This window comes from Mustela nivalis, assembly GCF_964662115.1.
Source record: "Mustela nivalis genome assembly, chromosome: 17".
Lineage (NCBI taxonomy): Eukaryota > Metazoa > Chordata > Mammalia > Carnivora > Mustelidae > Mustela > Mustela nivalis.
In genome coordinates this window covers 47,694,768-47,698,747 of record NC_139036.1, presented here as the reverse complement: position 1 = coordinate 47,698,747, position 3,980 = coordinate 47,694,768, and the positions used below count along the sequence as shown (strand labels likewise).

The window sequence follows — 3,980 nt, the reverse complement described above, 5'->3', positions numbered from 1 at the left end:
TCTCAGAGTGCCGCCTTTACTTTTCTGGGGTTGCCCTTCAAGAGTTAAGCCCGGGGCGCCTGGGTGTCTCAGTGGGTTAAGCCTCTGCCTTCGGCTCGGGTCATGATCTCAGGGTGCTGGGATCGAGCCCCGCATCAGGCTCCCTGCTCAGTGGGGAGCCTGCTTTCCTTCCTCTCTCTCTGCCTGCCTCTCTGCCTACTTGTGATCTCTGTCAAATAAATAAATAAAATCTTAAAAAAAAAAAAAAAGGAGTTAAGCCTAAAGGAATGTTCTTTCTGTTCAAAAGAAGTCAGCACTGAAATGCTTTTCCTTCAAAGGAATTGACCTTGATAATAGTCCTTTAGTTTGTTGCCAGTTATTTTTAGAATGTTTTGTATTTTTAGAGGTTTATATATTATTAATGGGCTTCTCCCCAAAGTCTGCCTCCTTAGTTAAGACACCTTTATCTATACCGTGTAAGAGAGGAGAATATTGTTGACTGTCACATATTGGAAAACCACCAAGCCCTCCTTTTCTGCATTGCATGGGTCCTTAGTAAGGACAAAACAGGCACTGGACTGGAAGATAAAGACCTGGCTGTAGTGCCAGCAAAGTCAATACTAAGCCCTTGACTTTGGGCAAGTCACTAAACTCTTTGACTCTCTGTTCTGTTCTTCCTACAAAGTAAGGATAGTAACTGTTTTCTTCCTACCTCACAGGTAGGTTAGCACGAAGACATATATAATATGTGTGAAATTCTTTCATAAACTACAGTACTTTAAACATGTGAGGTATCATCTGGGACTGTTCTCCAAGTGGTGCATTTTTGCTTTATTCTCTTTTGCTTTCCTTTCTCCCAATGGAAACCAAGTGGATCCTTTCAGGGTTCTCTTAACTTTATCTGCACAATGTGACAGGGTACTTTGGAATGTGGGTTGGGGGAACAGAGATATCTTTCTGTTTCCTTAGTAACAGAACCTTTTCCTGTCATGCACTAGAAGTTGAAACTTCTTTAGATGAGACTTAGACCAAAGAAAAACACTGATTGGTATTCTCACTCCCCCGTACAATAGGAATAGGCACATGAAAATTATTTAGAGCAGTATTATACAAAGGATCTGTTGGTTTTGGTGGGATGGGTGAAATACTGAACTTTATCATCTCAGATTCCTTATCCTTATTGTTCATGTTTCTACTTATTTTGAATGTTTTTTAAGGATATAAAAGGGGGGGCGCCTGGGTGGCTCAGTGGGTTGGGTCACTGCCTTCGGCTCGGGTCATGATCTTGGGGTCCTGGGATCGAATCCAGCATCAGGCTCTCTGCTCGGCAGGGAGCCTGCTTCCTTCTCTCTCTCTCTCTGCCTGCCTCTCTGCCTACTTGTAATCTCTCTCTGTCAAATAAATAAATAAAATCTTAAAAAAATATATATATATAAAAGGGGAGAGGTAGTTACACCCAACAGGAGTGGCTTTATGACACCCTGCTAAAACAATAGTGAAAAGTATGATGTTCCTTATTTGCTAGAGTTTGGTGATCAGCAAAAGATTTATTTGTATTTGAAAAAAAGTGTAATGTTTTAATCCTTGGACAAGTTGAATGCTATCTTCTCAACTCCATTAACTGAGAACACCAACTTCAGAATAAAATGGACTTTTTTCTTCTGAAAGGCAGAAGCGTACATCTACTATACCACTTTTTTTTTTAAGATTTTATTTATTTATTTATTTATTTGACAGACAGGGATCACAAGCAGGCAGAGAGGTAGGTAGAGAGAGGGAGAAGCAGGCTCCCTGCTGAGCAGAGAGCCCAATGTGGGGCTTGATCCCAGGACCTGAAATCCTGATCTGAGCCCAAGGCAGAGGCTTTAACCCACTGAGCCACCCAGGTGCCCCTACTATACCACTTTTAATGGATATTTTGTTCTTACCTTCATCTTTTAAAATTAACTACCAAATAAAATTAACTGCCTTTTAAAATTTCACGGGTTTCATCCAAATAGGGTGACTTTTATTTAAGACAGCCAGTCCTTTTTAAGTAATTATTTCCTGTCACATTTTGAACATAAATGCTTATATCACTTTCTTCTGCATCTTTTTTTTTTTTTTTAATGTAACTATCACTTAGAAAGTTTGTAGCAAAGCTGGAAGCTAAAAGCCAGTTTTCTGCTTTAGGAAAGAGCCCTGGGTTTGTAGCAGAGACCCTGGTGCTGTCCTAGTGTTGGAACAAGTCTGTTTCCTCCTCTGTGAGGGAGCATTCTCCACTCTTCCTCCTTGTGATATAACAGACAACATGTATAATGCACTGACATATAAAACGTTCTACAAATTAAATAATCCTGTCCATTTTACTAAACCAAACATCATAAGCATTTCCCTCACTTGAGTATTCTAGGCAATTAGTTTTACCTTACCTTTCTGACAATTTATATGGTATCTTGAAGAGGCCAGTGAATTTGGTTTAAACTGGATGCTTTGAGTTGAAAGCAAAACTTGCTCATCACAAGTCAAAAGCAGGGGCGCCTGGGTGGCTCAGTGGTTTGGGCTGCTGCCTTTGGCTCGGGTCATGATCTCAGGGTCCTGGGATTGAGCCCCGCATCGGGCTCCCTGCTCCGCAGGAAGCCTGCTTCCCTCTCTCTCTCTCTCTGCCTGCCTCTCTGCCTACTTGTGATCTCCGTCTTTCAAATAAATAAATAAATTAAAAAAAAAAAAAGTCAAAAGCAAAGCAGGGAGTCTTTGTAAACTCTGAAAGTTGACCTTCCATTACACTGGTTTTCTAAGTTACCTGGATTTAGGAGGTCCATTTGCAAGGAAAACTGAAGTGAATGGAAATTTGCTTCTAGAAACAGTCACAACAGAAGCTGGGCCAAAGGTTTCTCTAACCAACATTTGTGGGCAGTCATGAAGATGGCGAGACCATTCAGCCAACCTGACGGATTAACATCCAGTTAGAGAAGGACAGGGCAGCTGGGCCAGTGGGCTGGGAAGAACCTTCATGTTTAAATTCCCCATAGCAGGACGCCTGGGTGGCTCAGTGGGTTAAGCAGCTGCCTTCGGCTCAGGTCATGATCTCAGGGTCCTGGGATCGAGTCCCGCGTCGGGCTCTCTGCTCAGCAGGGAGCCTGCTTCCCTTCCTCTCTCTCTGCCTGCCTCTCCACCTACTTGTGATTTCTGTCAAATAAATAAAATCCTTAATAAATAAATAAGTAAATAAATAAATTCCCCATAGCAGTGGCTGCATCATTTGGCATCTTTTCTGACCTTTCTGGCACCCTCAATTCCAAAGACTACGTGTGAAGGTCTTTTTTTCTAAAGAACATCGCCAAGAATTTTACTTCCATTTTTGCCATCTTGCTGTTGTCAGTTTACCGTTTGCTGCGCAGAGGGGCCACTTATTTTGAAAAGGAGAGAAAAGTATGGGTCCTGCTTTGGAAACTTAAAGCACTAGATAAGATCAAAGTGATGTACGTGAAACTGAATGAGGTCCCGAGTCACTGGCAAAGTTTACGTTCACATTCACTTATTTCTGCCCGTTCGCACGCCGCTGAACTTCTCTCCCATCTTGGAAGCTGGGCCACTATAAATCTGTGTCACCGGATCTCTCCAACTTTGGACACACGCCCCAGCCCGACACGCAGGGAAAGACGCAGGCCCACAAGAACCTCTCTTGATTGCCATCTTCTTCCGAGCCCAGCGCGAACTCGGCTCAGGCTTGCAGCACAGGCCTCTCAGACTTGTGCACGAGGAAGGATCCAGGGACAGAAAGATCCATAAGTGGGGGAGAAAGTTCCTGTTGGCTGTTTTACCCCTTTTACAGCGAAGGAAACTGAAGCCCGGAGAGTGGGTTTTCCCTTCACAGCTTGTCGGTCTGGTGCTGGAGGGGCGTTTGCGAGGCCTTCAAAGAGAAGTGCGAGACAGCTTTTTTCACTAAAGTCCTACCACACAAAATGGGGGGAAAAATTATTTTTTTTAAAGTAGCCAAGTCATCCGCCAGTATTTGTTTG

At 43.1% G+C, this 3,980-nt stretch overlaps 1 protein-coding gene across 1 annotated transcript in view; it reads right to left on the bottom strand.

Annotated features, from left to right (window-relative positions):
• The window catches only part of TACO1 (translational activator of cytochrome c oxidase I), a 742,329-nt gene that overhangs the window by 626,846 nt on the left and 111,503 nt on the right, over positions 1–3,980 (bottom strand). The window lies entirely within an intron of this gene.